This window comes from Bos indicus x Bos taurus, chromosome 10 (assembly GCF_003369695.1).
Source record: "Bos indicus x Bos taurus breed Angus x Brahman F1 hybrid chromosome 10, Bos_hybrid_MaternalHap_v2.0, whole genome shotgun sequence".
NCBI classification, from domain to species: domain Eukaryota; kingdom Metazoa; phylum Chordata; class Mammalia; order Artiodactyla; family Bovidae; genus Bos; species Bos indicus x Bos taurus.
The window spans coordinates 42,153,687-42,175,638 of record NC_040085.1 but is presented as its reverse complement, the minus strand read 5'-3'; the positions used below and the strand labels follow the sequence as shown (position 1 = coordinate 42,175,638).

Sequence of the window (21,952 nt, the reverse complement as noted above, 5' to 3'; positions counted from 1 at the left end):
AGGAAATGGCCTGAGTTTGGACTATCTTTTACATTGCTGCTTGTATTTGACCTGCCAACTTTGCCTCCATCCATCACTAGCCACCCTCCCTCTATGTTAGGTCCCTGTCTGCAATCTCAACCTTTCTAGCTCATTTCTCTGGTTGGCCTTCTTTTGGGCATTCATTAATTTACTCAGCAAATATTTAGAGGCTACTAGAAGGCTTTGGCTAGAAGCTGTGCAGGTACCAAGAAAAAGTCACAATCTCTTGCCCCTAATAAGCCTATGGTCCAAATGCATTTGAATACTCAGTTTTATAATTACCAGGTCAAGCTTTAAAAGAGTCCATGGCTCCTGAAACCACCACTATATCATCGGCCTTAAATCCAAGGATCATCTCTAAGGAGGTTCTAGTGCCTCTGAGTTACACCCTTGGTTTGAGTAACATTTATAAACACATTGATCAAAAACCAACACTCTCTTCCTGCTGAGAACCAGGCAATGTCTCCACCAAGGACAACCCCATGCTTCTGAAATATACCACTTTCCCAAGAAGCCACAATCCTAAAATTCATTACTCCAAAGGAATTTAAACTGGTAGGGAACTCAGATCCCCACTTTAATTGTACACTTATCATGAATCACTTTGGGGTAAAGATATTTTTTTAACATTGACATCAGTTCAGTTCAGTTCAGTCGCTCAGTTGTGTCCTACTCTTTGCAACCCCATGAATCGCAGCATGCCAGGCCTCCCTGTCCATCACCAACTCCCGGAGTTCACCCAGACTCACGTCCATCAAGTCGGTGATGCCATCCAGCCATCTCATCCTCTGTCGTCCCCTTCTCCTCCTGCCCCCAATCCCTCCCAGCATCAGGGTCTTTTCCAATGAGTCAACTCTTCACATGAGGTAGCCAAAGTATTGGAGTTTCAGCTTCAGCATCAGTCCTTCCATTGAACACCCAGGACTGATCTCCTTTAGGATGGACTCATTGGGTCTCCTTGCAGTCCAAGGGACTCTTAAGAGTCTTCTCCAACACCACAGTTCAAAAGCACCAATTCTTTGGCACTCAGCTTTCTTCACAGTCCAACTCTCACATCCATACCTGACTACTGGAAAAAACATAGCCTTGACTAGACGGACCTTTGTTGGCAAGGTAATATGCTTCTGAATATACTATCTAGGTTGCTCATAACTTTCCTTCCAAGCAGTAAGTGTCTTTTAATTTCATGGCTGCAGTCACCATCTGCAGTGATTTTGGAGCCCCCCAAAAAATAAAGTCAGCCACTGGTTCCACTGTTTCCCCATCTATTTCCCATGCCCACCAGATGCCATGATCTTCGTTTTCTGAATGTTGAGCTTTAAGCCAACTTTTTCACTCTCCTCTTTCACTTTCATCAAGAGGCTCTTTATTTCCTCTTCACTTTCTGCCATAAGGGTGGTGCCATCTGCATATCTGAGGTTACATTGACATAGTGGCCATCAATATGCCTCATACCCTACCCATGTCAATCTTGATGACAACTCTGAAATACTCATTGCTACTTTCTTTAGGGATGAAGAGCTGAGGCATGGAGAAATTCACAAGGGTAGTAGTAGCAAAGTTAGGACTCGTTCCATGCATCTTACAGATATTTTGTGAAAATTGTCTTTTTCTGTAAAGTTCTCTTAAGATACCCAGATGAACTCTGTACATCAGTGAAGCCCCTGGGACATTACAAGCCATCCCGCTCACCAATATTATTTCCCTTATGACAGGTAAAAAGAGTTAAAGAAGTTACCAAGTAATATTTTTAAGAATGGACTGATTCATTCAACATTAACTGAACATCTGCTATCTGTCAGATGCTCTCCTGGGATACTGAGTAGAAACACCATGTTGGCCCTTCACTACTATATATGCATGAAAGGTGTTATTAGAGACATCAAGATACTAAAACTCCTATAGTCACTGCTGCCCTGGCCACATCTGTCTTCCACATTCTGTGTCTCTTTCTGTGCCTTTTTCATTTTATTTCTTCAGACACACAAACTCCCATACTCTTTGCCTCCTCCTATATCAGAATTTACTTTAAGAAAGACCTCAATCAATCACTCACCCTTCAGTAGGAATTTTTTTGTCTGAGAAGGCCTCTCCCATGGCTTTTAAAACTAACTTCCAATGGGAAAAATAAGTTGGTTCCTTATCTTTTAGATCTGAGATGTTGGCAAGCACAGCTAAAATTATAACTTAAAAACAGCTAAAGTGCCTTCCCAGAATCATATCTGAAGGGAAATGGAGGAAAGCATATTTGAGAAAGGCCAATTATAATCCAAACCTTATGGTGTGCCCTCTCCTGTATCTTATCTTCTTTATCTATGGGAAGAAGCTGCCCACTTGGTTTTTTTCTGAGATCTCTGGCATGATCTTTACAAGATAATTATTTTTAGAAGTTCACCTGCACTCAATTCCTAGCATAGTGATTCTCTCTGAGGCGAGAGAAATCCCTAAAGAGGCAGATCAAACCCCCCAGGTGGAACAGAAGACCATAAGTAATTTGAGAAAATGCATTCAGTTTTACGTTTTTATAGTTTAAAAATGAAAACACAACCATCATTTTCATAGCACAGAAACTAAAGTCCAAAAAAAAAAAACTTATCTTACCTGATGAAGACAGACAGAAGACACTGACTTTTAATGGAGATGGTCGAGGCGAGGCAGAGGGAATAAGGAATATCTTATAACCCTGGCAGTGGAAAAAAAAAAAGGACATTTCAGATACATCAAAATAAAACACAAGCCTGAAAATATTGGAAAAGACTGCTCTGTTCTGTTCTCAGTTTACACGTTGAATGAGTGAATAAAAGCGTCCGTCATCCTCTTAGCCATCTCACACATGTTTCCCTACTGCCAGATCCCTTCTCTTATGCCTTCTCCATCTCCAGAGGACCAAGCCATGGTGGCTATGATCATGGCTTCCCCTGTACAATCGTTTTAGATCACCCAGTATATTTCAGCTTAGCCATCACACCACACAACGGGGAAAGGCAGACTGTTGTGCTTGATCCCAAGACCCACCACCACAGCAAGCAGCAGAAGCAGCCACACCATGTAGGAGACCTGAGGGACTGACTCGACTCTTTACAACCCAGGTGCCCTTAATCCGAGCCAGCAGTACCACAGTATACAAACTAAGTTCTCTCCTCAGAAGGACGGTGTCCAGTCTGTAAAATTCTGTAGTGAACTTGGGTGTCTTCTCTGTAACATCTATGCTTGAATCTCCTCACACAGGGCTCCAGAGAAACACCTCCACCAGCAACCTCACCATAAGCTCCCCAGCAGCCACGATGGCACCCATGAACTAGGTGATCTGTCACGAGAAGCTACTCTTCCTCCTTTCCCAGCGGTTTCCAAGAAACACCAGGAGAGACGGTTCTGTTCAAAAGGGTGTGAACAGCCATAGGCGTTCACCAGGAAACACAGCTTGGGGATTGTCCTTTTTGGTTTTGTTTTGTTTTCCTGGAAGTCTGAGCTGAAGGAATGGATGGGGTCTTTCAACAGTGAGGTTGGCTGGTGACCCCTTAAGTCCCCAGGAGGGGACCAATACCATATAGAGTAGAGATGATGCTCCACAGCAGGTTGAACTCCTCCTGCAATAGCATCTGGAGATTCAAATTCCAGACCTTCCTAGATGAAAGGAAAGGAAATAAACTTTCCCTTCTCCTTGGTCCACAAAAAGCTCACTCCTCAAACTTGAAGGTGCATAGGAATCACCTGGGGATCTTAAAATGTAGATTCTGACACAGGAGGCCAGGGTGGGGCCTGAAACTCTAACAAGCTTTCAGGGGAGGCTAGTGCTGCTGAGTACTGTTTACTCTGAGTAGCAAGGCAATAAACATAACAACCCACCTACTCAGCTAGGTCACCCCTGAGGAGTGGGGGTGGGGGTGGGGGCAGGTACTAGGAGGAAAGTAGAAACATATAGTTGATAGTTAATGTGCTTACGTACTGTTTATCTTTTACCTTTGTGTCCTATCTTTGTAATTTTTTTAAAGGGCAAATATATAATCTAATAAGGACTGCTGTATCGTGTAGGGAACACTGCTCAGTATTCTAAAATGACCTATATAGGAGAAGAACCCAAAAGGAGTAAATATATTTATGTATATGACTGAGTCACTTCGCTGTACACCTGAAACTAACATAATATTGTAAATCAACTATAGTCCAATAAAAACGCAAAATTTAAAAAAATTTTAAAGGAAGAAAAGAAAAGAAAAAAGGACTAGCTCTGAGTTTTTTCTTGCTATGAAGTTGGTATCTGTTCACACCTTGCCTGAAGGTATGCTCCGGAATTCTGAAATATCATAACCTAATACTCGAGCATGTGGAAACCAGGGGACTCGTTCTGAACAGAAGGCTGACCACAGTCATGGTCAGATCTCGGTGAGATGTATGCTTGACAAACCAAGGATATGGATGGTCACATGCGAGGGCAGCCTGAGGCCACAGGATAACCATGGCACATCTCCCAGGATACACAGAGATTTGGGTACGGGGCAGGGGCAGCTAACACCCATAATTTAACTAATAAATAATTTAAAATATAATTTATATCAGAACAAACATGGATGTTTTATGTGGTAGAATTCAGACTTTAATACATTTTTCAGATTAAACAGACGCCTGAAAGAAAATTTCTCATTGCTCCCAGATCCCAGTCTCCCCTGTGATAAAAGGGCATCTCGGTTTAAAAAAAAAAATCCTGGAGAAGGGATGACCCATGTGAACCATGGTGAGACTTAGACTAATGAGCCCACAACCATCTCTGGGGATGTAGACAGGGAGACACCTGCAGCAATGGCAGCAATTCCGAAAAATACAGTCCCCACTCAGTCACCCATGGAGAGTTTAACTGTCATGTCCCACCTCTGTCAGTCCTCAGCTCTGTAATCTTATATTTTCAACTGAACTAAATATTGCCAACAACTTGCCCCACAAATATCATTACAAAAACACGTCTACATTGGTTCTACACTCACCCTTTCCAGACTTTCTCCTCTTCTCACATTTATTTCCATTTATCTAGAGAGAAACCTGGAGAAGGCAATGGCAACCCACTCCAGTACGCTTGCCTGGAGGATCCCAGGGATGGCAGAGCCTGGTGGGCTGCCGTCTATGGGGTCGCACAGAGTCGGACACGACTGAAGTGACTTAGCAGGAGCAGCAGCAGAGAGAAACTGAGCACTTTCCTGGAATTTTCTCTCCTTTGCCTACAAGATCCAGTCTCTAAATCCTATCATCTCTGATGATGCCCCCCATCTCCTTAGGCCCTTCTCTCCCTCTCCACCTTGACTTAGCCCTCATCTCCTCTCACCTGGACTACTTCCATGTGGTCTCCAAGCCAGTCTCACTCTTCGGGGCTACTTTCCACCTCAATATTCCCTGCACTCACTGGCTGCTGGAATGATCTTCCTAAAGCAAGAACTCAGACCTGTTCTTTCTTGTCTAAGAGCTTTAACTGCTTCCACTCCTTGTCCGCATCCTTCTCTCTGGATCAGATCCAAACTCCCAAAACAAGCTTTCTAAAGGCCCTTTATAACATGGTCACCAAACTGCAGTTCCAGCCTCCGCCCCTCACCGCTCTGTGCAGGGCCTCTTCTTGTCGTCATTCTCTGGCCCACACCATGTTCCAGGATCACTACTCTGCACACAGAGTGTTCCCTCTGCCTAGAATGATTCTTGCACCTTCTTCAGCTAATGAAATCTGCTATTCTCTAAAACTCAGTTTAAATGTGGCATAATTTATGAAACAGTCTGCAGACCTCATGCTGATATAATCCCTTTCCCTCCTGGCTCGCACAATACACCGGGTACCTGCTTCTATTACTGACCTTTGCCACCACGTCATGATTATATATCTACTGTGCACTCTTCACAAATCAGAGCCGAGTATCTCTGTAGCTCCCAAGTCTAGCCCAGAACAACCCAAGGAATGAGTGCATGAAGTAACGGAAAGTGGATTTTTTTACCCAGCTGTCTGTTTAATTCCACACTTCTGACCCAGGTAGGAGGCTACTGATCCCACTTGAGGGAAGACAGGAGTGAGGGAGCCATTAACCATTTCTGTCCAGTTGAAAATCCTCCCCTTAGCCCAAGGGAATGCCAGGAACCAAAACCTTGCATGGAAATGTTGGTCCTGCATCGTTGGTTCTCTCACACCAGTCCAGTTGGTGACACTGCTGATTTCCAGCTGTGGGTTGGAAAGAGAGGGAATAGATACATTTCTGGGCGAAAATTCAGGATAGAAAAATTGGATGTCTTCAACCTCCTTAAAGTCAGGTTTTTGTAATTTCAAAATGCTATGAATGAATTCCCAGGACATAAAAGTATAAAGGAACTTGAAGTTCAAGTAAATGTGGTTAGAATTGTCTGTGCTGGTCTCTAATACTTATGTCAACATGATCCAGCACTGTCATGATGTATATTATGTCTTCCTAACCAAATTGTAAGCTTCTGAGAGTGAACGCTGTATTTTTACCTACACTGGGTTAACTCTCTGGGCCTAATGCTGTCCTTTTAATACAGGAGAATTCCAATAAATACTTAATGATCAAGGGTTGTCTGTATATATGCATGTCTATATATACTAAATAATTTTTTTCTATTGTATTTTGCCTACAGCTTTCACTTTAAAAATGGAAAGAGATGGAACCAATCAAGTTTTGCAAACAAAACAGGCATATAGGCCTGTGCTGATACCTAAATGGGTTTTGCTTTTGGTCCTGCCAGAGGCAGGAGGATAGATTAGTTAACTCCTCCAGGGGTCTTCAAGCCCTGTGGTTTCGCTCTGCATTTTTCTCCGGAGAAAGTCTACGTAGTCAACTATCTAACCGATGCTGAGACATCACTTTGGATTGAATCTGGCATCTAGAAACCACACTGGTGAATCTTAAGTATGTTAATATGGATAATTTAAACCTTATAAATAGCTTCCCATAATGTGTTTCTTGCCTGAGGGGATCTTTTGGTTGCAGTACAGTACAATCAGGCTTGAGTTTGCAACTTAAAAAGAAAACCAGAATTTGAGAAGTATAAAATTTTATGTAGCTTTTTCTTTCAAAGCTCATGTTTATTAAAAGGGCTGGTGGTAAGCCCAGGGAAAATGGAGCTGTGAAAGGGACACCGGGAGGTTGCGTCAGCTCTCTGTGGGTTCTTCCTTATTAAATTGGTGTGGTTTCAAAATCAAAAGCTAATTATTCCAATATTCTCACCTGAGTTGGGCAGCCTGCCTGGGCTGTGATGACTCCCGCTGAATCTTCACCAATGGGCAGGTAAAATTTGGGTGATGACACCTAGAGAATGAATAAAGCAGGAAAAAATATACGGGACTTTACTACTCTATTCCTAATTTAGAAACAGCTGAAAACATAAATTGGGCTTTAACTAGTTTAATAATTATTTCCACACTGCTTATCTTTTTAACTCAATGTCTTCATTGTCTTCTAAAACAAGTGTCAAGATTATAAAAAGAGGTTCTTAGGACTTCCTTGGTGGTCCAGTGGCTAAGACTCTGTGCTCCCAATGCAGGGGGCCTGGGTTTGATCCCTAGTCAGGGAACTAGATTCCACATACCACAGCTAAGATCCAACGCAGTCAAATAAATAGAAGAAATATTTTTAAAACATTATAAAAGAAATCTCTTTTTTTTCCTGCCATCTCTCTGCTCAGTTCAGATTTCTTCTATGTGGACTTGTTCTCAGGCCATTCCCAGTGGCTGAGCCCAGCACCTCTGCTGTGATGGAAAAAGCCACACTTTAAACCTCTACTTTGCTTTATAAAAGAGATTCTTATACAAACTGCTCCTTATGTGTGCTTAGACATTTGTTTAGTGGTACAGAACTTTCCAGAGAAGTTTCATCCCCAAAAGTCCTTCTAAAAGGTGTTTGTGGGTAGTCAACACCCATGGAAAGCCCTCTTGAATGAATTCAGGAGGGCATCCACCCTGGCATTCCCTGGTTACCAAATCCAGAAGTTCTTAGCTGAGAATGTTAAGCAAATTATATTTTTAACTTGCAGTTCATTTTGTAGTTATCAAAGAAATCAAACAGCATGAGAAGTTCCTGAATTTTTTTGAAATATGACTGACTTGGCTAAACAGCAATTTTGAAAATGCAGGTTTGAGAATCAGACCATGTGAGCAGATCACAACTTCACCATTTGGGGGACAGGGGTTTCAGTTTCCTTGTCTATAAAATTAGATCATAAGAGGAGCAGCTTCATAGGTATTTGACAGAATTAAATGGGAAAATGTAATCAAAATGCTTGTATAGGGGAAGCTCTCATTACATATTTGCTATCATTATTTTAAATATGCAATACTTGTGGTTTCAGGAGCCTTACCAATAAAGCAAATAGAGTGTGATCCTAACTTCTAGTGAATTTACAAATTATTAAACAAGGCTCAATACAGAGGAGTCGAACAAGAAGAACACTGATGCATCTATAAGTAATTTAAATACTTTGATAATAAATTGCTTAAGTCCCATGCTTTAAAAAAAAAAAAAAACTATAATTATGCCATGGTTTTATCTATACACATGGCCACTGTGAGAGGCAGGGGTCTCAGTGGGAAGGCTTCTATCACCCTCCATGAGGCTGGGCAGTCAGGCTCCCGTTACTGGCATGACACCATGGTGAATAGGTACCAGGCTGAAATGTAGAGGACCTGAGTCTGGTGTTAAATAGCACAAGTCTGGATAGAGTCACTTCACTTCTCTGGGCCTTGAATTCCTCAGCTTTAAAATAAAAAGACACAACTAGACGGTTCTCTTCTCCCCGTCACTACCCAAGTTTTATACTCCATCCACCGACAACAAAATATTTACCATCCTGAACACCTGAAAGTTCTATTTACTTTACAAATTACATAAGTACCATATATGAATGATAAATGTTCAAGGGATGTTATTCAGCCAGAGTGGCTTGGTCTTAGAATTAACACTCCTAGAGTGTGCATAATGAACTCTTGATTGGACGACTTACATAATACTTGAGGATGCGGCAATGCCAGAAGTTGGTTATTAGAGACAAAAGACAGAAAACTGTACCACAAAGTGTGAACTTTGCTGTGGGGGGTGAAAGAGTTCTACATAAGCTTAAGTTGGCTCCCCTTATGTGCTAGCGCTTTTAAAATTCAGAGTGTACTTCTGAAGGTATACGTGAAATGAAAATATTTCACTGTTGTAGGAATCACGATATTATCTAGCATATAATTTTGGGTCTGGTGCTAACAAGTTCTAGAACCTTAGCCAACCCAGGCAAACCACTCTGGATCTCCTTTTCCTCCATGTAAATTGAGGTGAGAATCCAAAGACACAATAGACGTGAAAACACATTGGAAAATAAAAGGCTCATGCTGTGCTGTTCTCAGTCATTCAAGTTATGTGCGACTCTGCGACCCCACGGACTGTAGCCTGCCAGGCTCCCCTGCCCATGGAATTTTCCAGGCAAGAATACTGGAGTGGGTCGCTGTTTCCTTCTCCTGGGGATCTTTCCAACCCAGGGACGAACCTGTGTCTCCTATGTCTGCTGCACTGGCAGGCAGATTTTTTACCACTGAGCCACTAAGGAAGCCCAAAAACCATCATACACATGCTATAAACTGTTATCCTGCTCTGCCAAAGAAATGGAATGATCAGTTAATTCAAGTGGGATGGATTCAGCATACCAGTTCTTTGAGGTGAAGAGACCTATCAAACGGATGGATTGTCAGAATCGTCCCCCCAGATGCTGGCTGCTCCGTCAATTCAGCCTAAGTCTTGAAGGCATCTCTCATGCTACCTACACTCCTTGTCAAAAAGACTTAGGTTTTAATTACCCAACAAATCTTGACCTGCTGCAAAGTAAAAACTACAAGTGTGTGTGATCCATTTTTAAAAAAACTCACGAGCTAACATCCTGAAGAAATAGAAATGTAGCCAGGCATTCCCAACCAGCAGCCATCTATGAACAGTAATACAAGTGACTGTGTGGCTGGTACATTCTAGAGGCAAAGGAGCTCTTTCATTCTACTGCAAACTTTACTGTAACCCCAGCTGAGGCCCCTTTCTGACCAGCCTGTTGCTACAACATGAATGCTTCACATTCTTGGTTTCTAACTGAAGGTGAAAAACAATGTTTTGAGAGCATTTTACACCTGCAATAAAAAGAAGGCAACAAGAAAATATGCTGAGGGATTCTTCTCTAGTCCAGAAAACCTAAATAAAAGTCTCAAACCAAGCACCACTGAAGCAGTTGCAACAATTGGAAAAGTCAATAGTGTTTGCCTTGTAATAATCTAGACTCCACAAGAGTGCCCTCTTAGGAACACAGTCCCTTTCCTTTCTTCTTACATTCATATCCGATTTTGGGGATCATTGTTAAACATTTAACTGGATTGATTCAACTGACTCGCTATATTTTGACAGCTCAAAGTATCAAGTTATTTAATTAACTCATTTTCAATTAACACGGTTGCTGCTAACCTGGTGTAAATTAAGTCTCCTCAGACTCTAGAAAAAGAAAGAAAGGAGGCCAATGGGATGGAGATTTCTATTGCATATCTCATTCTATTGGAAGTTTCCAATTCAGGTCAGACCCATAAAATAATGTCTTTTTTGTGGTTAAGTGTTAACTGGCAGCCAGGTGCTAAGAGAGTGCTGAATCAGCCCAGAAGAGGGGGTGGGTGGAAGGGAGAAGAAAGTTTGGTTTATAGGCTGAAGCGAGCAAAGGAAACAGAACTGGCAAGAGTTATACATTGCTCCAGGCGGGCACAGGTGGATGGAACTGCAGGCCAGGTCAGAAGAAGAGAAAGATTTATGTCCTGTGCAAACAAAAGGCCAGAAGAAAAATCACCAATCCGGTTGGGCAGCTCTGAAGTGAAGGAAACATCTGTTCATACAGTGAAGGAATGGTCAGGTAAGACAGGCTGGAAACAGTCATCAGAAGGCCATCTGCTGACCTGGGACAGCATGCCCTCGAGGCACGGAACAAATCCTGTCCTCCAGGAGGCCACACAGTGGGGCCAGGACCAGCCAGGCCAGGAAACAATGCCAGGACGAGGCATTAAAGTTACATGAGCCTCATGGAAGGACTTGCCCGGCGAGTTTACTTCCGAAATGTGAAGTCGAGTGGAAACACAGTGTTTTCTTCTTTGAGAACTTGGCAAACCCGCTCCACTGGGCCTCTCCATGAAGCAAGAATGCAGAGAGGTAGTTCATCAAATGCCTGTGGCCAGTACCCGTCACTTCTCCGGAGGCTGCGGCTCCGCCCCTCCTGGCTTCTGGTTGGGGGAGCTGTCAGCTCAAGGCAGCTGCTGTCTTGGGGGTGGTACCATAGAACCCCAAGAACTTGTGGCCCAAGTGAGACAGTGGATGGGAGGTGGCCTTTGACCATGGAAGGCAACCCGCTGGGCAATAGGAGAGGCAAGCCAGAGGAGCACAGAAAGGCAGGGGGAAATGAAAGCAGGAACTGGCAATGACCTTGCATTAATGGGCAGCACACCCTACTGGAATAAAGGCCGGCATGAGTGGGGCTTTTGCTCTAAAGAAGCCGGCAGTAGCTAGGTCCTTCCAATACTAATGAGCATCATTATAGCCCTTGGACAAACGAGCCAAACTTCAGACAAAAGCTTGGAGAGAGAAGAGATTTATGTCATAACACAAAATACCAAATGTATAACCAAATGTCATGGAAGAACCAGCTGATAATTGGTGGGAGAGCAAAGGCCATCAGAAGAAAAAAACTTACTGTCTGAAGTACTAAGATTAACAAGAGTGAGTGAGTGTCATGGAATTATTAGTTAGTGACCAAAGTATCAATACAAAGCTGAAATTAAATCCTTGACCATCCTCCCTTCTCTCTCCCTTACCCCATATTTCTATATCTATGACCTCATGGTGTTATAATTTATAGACACACACACACTTTATATTCATACGCATGGAAAGAGTAAAAGTAGTAACATTTGTTGACTCTTTATTGTATGCCAAGCTCTCTCCCATATTCCTTTACAGGTGTTAATTTATTCAATCTTGGCAACATGCCTAAGGAGGTGGAAACTATCTCTGTCCCCATTTCACAGATAAGGAAATGAAGTGCAGAGAACATAAGCCAGATAACACAGCTGATAAGTATGTGAACTGAGATTTGAACCAGGCATTATGGGTCCTCAGTAAGCATCTTCATTTTTGTTTCTGAAATCTCAAATCAGGGACTTTGGGGAGAAGTGGTTAGCTTTCCACTCTGCGTTCCTCACAACCAACCCTCTCCCTACTCCAGTCCTCAAGCCCACTGCTCTCTGAGGTACCATTCCCTCATCTCTATCCATTCAGATTCTCCTCTTTCTTCGTATGCCAGTTCAAGACTCAGGAGGTTAACCAGCTGCATGCCAAACCATTTCCTCTTCTTCTAGGTCCACAGCAAGACTATAATTCCCAATCATTTACATTGAAGGGCAGCTATGCGACAGGCTCTAGTCAGCGGAAGGTCAACAGGAATGAAATGTGCCACCTCCAGTCCTCACTTATGAAACACTGAACATGGAACCCTCCTTCCAGTTTGAGGCAGATAAGCATGGAGCCCTGGAAGGCCTCAGATTGAAGCAGTGAAGCCATTTGATAGATGGTCCTGATCCCTGATCGCTAGAAGACCACCCACTAATCAGGAACTCCTATGTGGGTCCTCATGTAAGGAGGAAATGGACTTCAAACCATCATATTTGTACCTGGAAGTCTGTTTATTGCAACAGCCATTAACACCCTAACATGAACTTTGATGCGTCCACCTCTACACTAGGTTTGTGTTTATAAGCTGGTTCCTGACCTTAAGGAATCCACAGAAAAGAGGGAAAAGAGAAAGAGAGGTAAATAACATAAACAGCGTTCAAAAATGTTGCAATCACAGAAAGTCTACTATTTAGTGAGAACACTGCTAGAAGCATGAAGTCAGGAGAAGCCATTAGAAATAGTGACAGTAGAGGAAGGGTGGAGTCAGCATGTCTCCCAGATATCCCATTGGGGATGTTGGGCCTCACTTTATGTCACACGGTGAAAACTGTCCTAGAAACATCAGTCACGGTGCCTACCGCACTCACCAGCTCTGTTCAGGGGACATGCCCTCTCTGTGCCCCACATGGAGGGAAGATGCCCCAAGCTCCACCTCAAGTACACCTGTTCCCCGAACTAGACCAGAGGTGTCCCCACCTCCAGGCTGACTTCATTCCACTGGGGTGGTCTGATGTCACACTGTGCCCCCTGTGATTAACTAGGCCATTCAGATTCTTTCACTCTGGAAGATGAATGAGGGAGCCTTGAAGGAATTAGCCTGTTGGAGCAGGATGAAAAAGAAGAAGGCAGGCAGAGAGGACTGGAGACACAGGCTGTGCCTCAATGGGAATGCAGATCCCACCACTGATGGGCACACTGGTCAGCTGCCGGACGGTGGCAAGCAGCAGATGGACTTTGGCTGACTGAAGCAAGAAAGAGATCTGTGAAAAGGATAACAGCGAGTTCACAGAAGCCTTCTGGCTTAGCCTGGGCTGCTATTACATTCCATAGACCAGATGGCTTCAACAAGAGGCATTCATTTCTCATAGTTCTAGATACTGGAAAGTCCAACACCAAGGTGCCTGCAAATGTGGCTCCTGGTAGAAACCCAGTCCTGGCTTGCAAACAGCCACCCTCTTGCTGTGCCCTTACATGGCAGGGTAGGGGGGAGCTATCTTGTCTCTTCCTCTTACCAGGGCACTAAGGCCCTCAGAGGGGCTGCACTATCATGATCACATCTAAACCTAATCACCTCCCAAAGGTCCCACCTCCAAATACTGTCACTGGGATGAATGGCTTCAACATATGAATCTGTGAATCGGAACATAAACATTCACTCCACAATAGCCTCAAAAACAGAGCTAAGTTTGGTGGGGGTGTGGGGTTGGGGGCGGTTCTGCTGTCAGAAACCACAGAATTGCTCTGTAGGTCTGTCCCATAACCTCTGCTGTCAACCACTTGAAGGGGAATCATCTCATTAGCACCAGTGTGCCAGACACTGCCCTGTTCATCTTCAAGGACACTTGTCACCTCCCACCTTCTGCCAGGAACATTTCTGACCACATGTGATCCCCCTACATGAATGAGTGATTTGTCTCTCTATGTGTCTCATGGCCCCATCAGCAGCCTTCAGCATAGTGGTTAAGTGAATGCATCAATATCTGATGAATAAGAAGAACTTCCATTTAATGTGACAGCTGCCTAAAGTAATAAAGCTGCAGTAACAGTAGCTACAATGTATTGGGTATTTACTAAGTGCCAGTAAATTCTTAAGTGCTTTATGTGCAGTCTCTCATTTAATCTTTACAGTCACCTTATAAGGAAGGCGTTATCATCATCTCCATTCTACAGAGGCAGAAATGTGAACTTAGGGAGGTAAGTAGCTTGCCCAGTTTTACTCAGCAAGTAAATGGGAGGAACAGGACTCAAGTTGTTGATTATGTTCCCAAAGCTCACACTCATTACACTTCTGGAACATCTAAAATAGACCCCACCTGCAACATGCTCATGTTAAATGCCACTGAGATAAGAAAAGAAAAAAATTCCCAGAGTCCATTTTTTTTCCCTACTCACTTTTCCCTCCTCCCAGAAAAGTTAATAATGGAAAGACGCATGACATATCCACCACAGATTACTGTGTCAGTCCATTCAGCTAATTTCAAAAAAGATGATGCTAATTATTAGAGATAATGAAAACTTGCTCTTCAACCACAATCCAAGGGGAATCGTCCAATTGATTAACAGGGATTTCAACACATGCATTCAATTTCTCCTGCTCGTTTTGTAATGGATGGGAAAAATTGGTTTGTAGATAGAGATTTTTGAGAGCTAAGGGTCTAAGACACTGAAGGGAGCCACCTCATTAAGTCCTAGGCCTGGTTAGGCAGGCTCTCGAAACCAGAGGCAAAGCCAACGGCAGGTAAACTCACTACAGGCATTATTTAATGAAAGTCTGCACTTTATCAGAGCATTCTTCCTGAGTCCTAGATTTATTTCTTGCATGATTTTTTTCTCTCTCTATTTTTTAACCATTCGTGAGTCTTTAAAAAATGCAGCATTGAAGCAGTTAAAAATAAATCCAGGATTTGCAGAACAGAAAGAAGTTAATCATGGCAGCAAACTAAACCCCAGGGACAATTTTAGTCTCCAAGTTAAAATATCGTGTCTCTGACTCCAAGTAAATTGACTTTTCACAGAATACTCTAGCATAATGCATAACAGCCAGGCACTCCAAGAGAAGCTCCTGGGTATTGGTCTAGAGCCCACAACCAGCAGCAGATCATAGTGTATGTTGAATAAAATTACCCATTCTGAAGGTCCTCAGCTATCCTGAATATTTTATTAGAAACCTTTTTGTGGTGGAGACCAACTGGGACCTCCTTCTCCTAGCAGTGAGCTGTCAACGGTGGGAGAATTGAAAACCAGAGCAAGTCAAGCTTAATTAGATCTCCCCCCACTACTTCCAACCTCACATTTCGGGTATATTCTTTGCTGACCACGAAACTTGATAAATAATAATACACTGGAATTTGTCTCCCCAGACCTTCCAAAAAAGAAAAGCACAATCGTGGACAGGTAGAGAAAGAAAAATGTAGCAACAGCTTTCAAAGACTCTAGACAAAATATTAGCTGAATGCTACCAACCATGTAATCACAATACTGTGATCAGAAAACTCACAGAGGTGCCTCAAGGGTGGTACTGGGTGAGGAGCAAGGTGCGATTTAGACCCATGAGGAAATAGTTTCTGAGTCTCTGCTTTAAGGCTAGCACCCGCTGGGCAACACAGGAAAACTGACCATATATTCCAGATTTCATGAGAAAAACTTCAAATGTCAAATCTTTTCTTCCCTCATTTCTGCACATCAACATGGTCTCATTAAAGAACAAGTCCCAACTCTGGGTTTCAGAAAATATGACTGCTGAAAAGGATGGTGGACATAACTCACTGTATACAAGGAGTTAGCTCTAGAGTTATGCAATAAAAGATTAAAAACAAAGGCAGTAAGCGTGGATCGCAGAGTTGGGAAATCATCATTCATTACACCAAGCTCACTTTTACAGATTGCTACTTTCTGTTTTGCAGCATGACATTTTTCTAAATCCTTAAGTATGGTAACTTCCTTTTTTTGTGATTTGCCAAAGTGCAGGAGTTCATATAACATTTCAGTGGCCGCCTATGTTAAGATGACTTTCCATTAATAGTATTATTTGTGATATAGCCTCCTTTTGAGACACCCCATCTACTCTTGCAATAAGTTTTACAGTATTGCATTTCACAAACAATTTAATAGGAGTCTGGTTTCTTTTGAAAAATGTGTGCATATCCAATTTTCTCTTAGTTTCACAATACACAACACATCTGTTATTTCAATGATAACAGATGTTATACTGAAATTGTAATAACTTGTGAGTTAACTGTATTCAAAACTTTATAGTTACACACTTTCCAATAACTTAATCCTCTACCATTATCTCTTCAAATTGATTTAGCCCTGCAGAAGTTGGAGAAAATCAAATATTCATTGTGTTTGCTTTGTGCATATATACAAAAATCACATCATGATTTATCTCTCCTGGTATTAATCCTGTCTTCTTTGGAAAGATGGGGGTAAAAATCATAACAGGATCAACAATCCCTCTTCTCTTTACTCATGAAGATAAATTTCATAGCCAATTCGGGATTAATATGCATGCATCTGTGTGCAAGCTTTTTTATGGATTTGTAGGCACCCTATAAATCCATTCTGCATTTCTAGCCATTTACTGTTTAAATAAATGACCTTTCCTCTTATCTCAGGGGCACAAGCCTACCCTCATTTGGCCATTTTATCTTTTATTAGGGAAGCATCTCTCTGTCTTTCAAAAGCAAACTACCTTCTTTCTCTCAGGCTTCCCTTTTTCTTTTACCCTGCAAATCCAACTGAAATGTGTGGGATACAAGGAAACGCACAAGTAGTAGTGGGCCAGTATAGTGGGGGCTCTGAAGGAGCATGGAAAAGTGAGGAGAGCCTCCATCTTCTAGAACTTTCCATACTGATACAGAGCAGAAGACTCACGCAACAACTGTGAGTAAAACTATGCCTGGGGGTTGTTTAAATGAGACCATACGCTAAGGGAGTCTGCAAAGGACAAGGTGGGGAGGCCTAGGGGCCAGCAGGGCATCGTAGGGGAGCACAGCCTAGAGCTGGGCCTCAGGAGATGGTGGCATTTTGGCAGGCTGTAATGCTGGGAGGGAGCGCCCCCCATAAAGCCAAGGCTCAGCAAGACTGTGCAAGAGGGGTTTGAGCAGGAGGGTAGTCGGGCCTCTTGTTTGGCTGCTCTACCCCAGCAAGAGGGCCATGCTCGTATCCATTTCCAATGTCTTCCTTTCACTCATTCCTTCCCTCATTCATCAAACACACAGCCCTGAACATCACCAGCTGGACAGGCATGGGTGGGAGAGAAACTCCTGAGGTGAGGAGTCTGAGTGTCTATGAGTCAGTGGATCCCCATTTTTGTTTTGGTCTCAGGGCTCTACTGACTTCAGAAAATCCGTTCCATTATGCTCAGCTCATTCTGAGGCCAATTCGCCATGTCTACCACTATCTTCTTGGGATTCCCCCCAAACACCAGATCCATGAGTGTTCAAACACCAGGAGTGTCATTACAGGCATTTACAAGTGGAGAGAGAGAGCTGCTTGACATGAGGACAGAAAATTAACTACCAAGTCAGTAGTAAATGCTTCAGGCTCATTCTCTGTTTGGAGAGGCAAGAGTGTACCACACTTTGCACCCAGACTGCCTGGGGTTCAAGTCCCAGCTCAGTCACTTTCAGGCATTTTCAATTTCTCTGTGCCCCAGCTTCCTTCATAGATAAAATGGGTGTGATAATAATACTCACCTCATTGGGTTATTGAAGGGATTATAGGAGATGAAACATGTAATGCTCTCAAAACAGAACAGAGCATCTATCATCGATGCTGTATTTTGTTGTTATTATTATTGGGTCCATGCCCCTTCATGAGTGTTCACACTAAAGAGCTAGAGTCCTTGCAGCCCATTCACCCAGCTAAGAGGGAAGGGTCCCCTCACCCTGGCCTTTACCCTGATATCCCTGCTCAGATCTCCTTTCATGTAAGTGATGTGTTAGGTGACAAATTGTATTCTGTAGACTTAATTCCTTTTCCTGTCTCTTGACTAGTGCTCATTTCTCCAGACAGTGTAGCCTTTTCTACAAATGCAGATCTGGGCCCAGTGGGTACACCATGAAGGCCTGGTGGCTAGAGGTTGGCCATTCTGTTTTCATAAGCAGGCTTCTCTCAGCCTAGACCGTGTCACCCGTTCATGATGGATGAGTAAACATTGCCTCACTTGTTAGGAAGTCTTTGCGGGGTAGGAGAGATTTCATGCTATCCTTAAGGACAACAGAAAATAAGATGAGCTACATGTGTTACATGAGAAACAAAATAGTACACCTTTTTAAAAAATCATAAACAAGGGGAAACAAATATTAGGTAATATTTGCAAAGAAATTCCCCTGGGGACAGGAAGACTCAAAGAATATTAGGTTTAACTCTACATTCAGTGATGTTGGAAAGTCTGCCTTGCTCAAGTATCTATGGAAAAAGCATTTGTAGAGCATATACCAGAGAAGGCAATGGCACCCCACTCCAGTACTTTTGCCTAGAAAATCCCATGGACAGAGGAGCCTGGTAGGCTGCAGTCCATAGGGTCGCTAGGAGTCAGACACGACTGAGCGACTTCACTTTCACTTTTCACTTTCATGCATTGGAGAAGGAAACGGCAACCCACTCCAGTGTTTTTGCCTGGAGAATCCCAGGGACGGGGAGGCCTGGTGGGCTGTTGTCTATGGGGTCGCACAGAGTCGGACATGACTGAAGTGACTTAGCAGTAGCAGCAGCAGAGCATATACCACACCCACCACGGTGTACTGCTTAATCTTTAAGTGTCTGTGAAGAGGCTTGTTTTTGAAAAGAAAACCCAGGGCAAAGTACAAATACACAGAAAACACCAACAAGTGACCAGGCAATGGGGTGGGAATCACCCAAGACAAGTCTCATTCCATAAAACGAAAACAAAGATAATGTAATTGAAACCTATAGTAGCTGGTGTGATTAGCGGAAGTGAGTCATTCCCAGATTTCTAATTTGAGTAACAGCGAAGTCTATGATTCTTTTTACTGGGACAGGGACCCTACAAGGAGAAATGGGTTTTGAAGCTGAGATTGAGGAACCTATGAGACAAGCAAGTGGAAGTATCAGTTGCCTGGCTGTGGAGTTAGGAAGTGGGAACTTCACTTTGTTGAGCACAAACTGCACTACCTCCTGGAATAATGAATTCCACAAGTTACCTCCACTGGCATTTGGAGGGAGGAGGGCAAAGACCTGGTCATAAAGGAGATTATAAACGTGACTGTGAAGGCCATCATGGCCCCACTGAGACAAAAGGGAGTCAAGAGACAAGTGTCTCTGTTTCCCTTCTAATTCTTAGAAGACTCTAATGCGTGATCCCCAGCCTTTTTTACACAAAAGAATGATTTCATGGAAGACAATTTTTTCATGGACTAGGATGAGGGGAATGGTTTCAGGATGATTCAAGTCAAGTGCATTAAATTTACTATGCACTTTATTTCTATTTTTATTGTGTCATCTCCACCCTCTCTGTCTGAAATAGACTTTCCCCACTCAAATATCTCAGTCTCACACAAAACAATCAACAGTGGAAAGAAAATAATTTCTTTCCTTGTTCTTTTCCCTCTTTTTGTAAGGAAAGAAAACCTTTTTCAAAGGCTGCTCCCACCCATGACCGCTCTTCAGTCTCATCAGCCGGAACCTGATCATGTGACCAGCCATGGGTGGTGTTATCCCACCAAAAAAAAGAAATTAAAGAGCCATGATTGGCTGTGACCAACCAAAATCCAACCCTGAGGCTGGAGGAGGAAACGATCTTCCTGAGCTTGCTGCTACCCAGGAATAAGGGAACCCAGTCCCTGTTTGGGATGAGTTCAGTAATACCACAATGGCTTAAAAGCGGTGTTTATTTCTCCTTCTTGCTACATGCCCACTGTAGGACACCAGAGGTCTCTGCTTATGGTTACCCCCTGGGCATCAAGTTGATGGAAGCTCCATGTGATTTTTACATTATACTGGCCATGGAGGAGCATCCTTAAAGTTCCATAATTAAATATTATGGGCTAGATATAAGAGCCATAAGTAGTCACATAGTTTCACTGGACCACAAGAGGGCCAGGAATTTCAGTCTTCTATGTGACCTGAATGAGAGAAGAGTCAGATACTGGAAAACAGCATGAATGTCTACCAAATCTGCAAACCCTGCCAAATCCATGGCATATCTTAGTGTGAGAAACCTACTATCTCCTGGAATAACCAATTTCATTTTTGCTCATCCTTGACTGACAAACAGCACACCTTTATAATAAATTAAAAACCCCTCTACAGCATGCGTCCCTTGTTCTACATACTTATAAAACTATGTTTTTCATTTTTCCCATGACAGATCTTCAACTGTTTGAAGATAATTATCATGCCCTCCCAGTCCTCATTTTTACAAATTGAATCAAAATTTCAATTAGGAATTCAAAAGTTCAAGTATCTGAAAATAGAGTGACATTGAATTGAAAGTTTCTGTATTTTGGAAAAATACAGAAATTTGGATTAACTTCAGAGAAAGAGAACCAAGCTGATGTGTTGGATCAGAGGAAAAGATAATGGATGGAAAAGCAAGCTCCTATCTGAAACTGTTGACAGAGAACCAAATAACAGAAGATATCTTTTCTTCTTTGGGCTCAGATTAACTGTGAAATTCTCATTCCTTGGTTGCTACTTCACTTCCAGCCTGATAGAATCAGGATATTTCTGAAGTTACCTTCCTTGACTGCTGGAGGTGGTACCAAGGCAAACATACTAAGGAAAAAAAAAAGAAAAAGAAAAAAAAATCCCTCCAATTTTACTCATTGACTCATCTTGTGTTTAAATAACTGTTATTTGAAGCTAAATTACAGAATCTTAATTCAGAGAGAGACTCTCAGGATCTAAGACTAATGAATCTTTCTTTCTCAGAGTGTTTCTTAATGTGGACACTTCACTAAAAAGCCAGGAGAAACAGACATAAAGAATAGACTTATTGACGTGGGGAGAGGGGAGGAAAGAGTGAGATATATGGAAAGAGTAACATGGAAACTTACATTACCATATGTAAAGTAGACAGCCAATGGGAATTTGCTGTACAGCTCAGGAAACTCAAAAAGGGGCTCTGTATCAACCTAGAGGGGTGGGGTGGAGAGGGAGATGACAGGGAAGTTCTAAAGGGAGGGGATATATGTATACCTATGGCTGATCCATGTTGAGGTTTGACAGGAAACAACAAACTTCTGTAAAGCAATTATCCTTCAATAAAAAAATAAATAAAAAAAAAAAGGCAGGAGAGACAGCAAATACAACTTACCTACTTATTTGGAGGTGCTTGCGAATTGTGGGTTAATTGCATAACAAAGCAGCCAGTTAACACCTGCCTGTGGATTTACATACTTCCAGCCATATATCATCTCCCACCTGATACAGACTTTGTTGAAGCCAGAATGTTTCACCAGGACTGGAAGGTCAGTCCCATTTGTCAAAGCAGGGACAGTCCTTTTGTCTTACGACAGCCTTATCTGGGTTGTGGAGTCGCTCAAGGACATCATCTGCCTTCCAATCAGCAGAGCCTTGAGAAAGTAGAGTTATGGGAACAACGGGTCTTCTTACTTATTTCTAGCATCTACTTTTGTCCTTATTAGGAGGCCAGAATCTACAGGCTGATAAGACAGACACCTATCATTTGCAAGGAAGGACCTAAGAGTACAGTTCTCTGATACATTTGCTAACTGTACAAAAACTAATTGCAATGG

At 42.6% G+C, this 21,952-nt stretch overlaps 1 long non-coding RNA gene across 2 annotated transcripts in view; it reads right to left on the bottom strand.

Moving 5' to 3' along the window:
- Positions 1-21,682, bottom strand: part of LOC113900251 — a 196,266-nt gene extending 174,584 nt beyond the window's left edge. Inside the window, exons 1-4 of one of the 2 annotated variants that reach the window (XR_003513100.1) lie at positions 21,511-21,682; positions 7,233-7,313; positions 6,138-6,211; positions 2,623-2,704 (exon numbers count right to left, since the gene is read on the bottom strand). This is a non-coding gene — a long non-coding RNA (uncharacterized LOC113900251). The remainder of the gene's footprint in view (positions 1-2,622; positions 2,705-6,137; positions 6,212-7,232; positions 7,314-21,510) is intronic. The other variant, XR_003513101.1, reaches the window with a different exon arrangement.
- Positions 21,683-21,952: the final 270 nt, after the last annotated feature.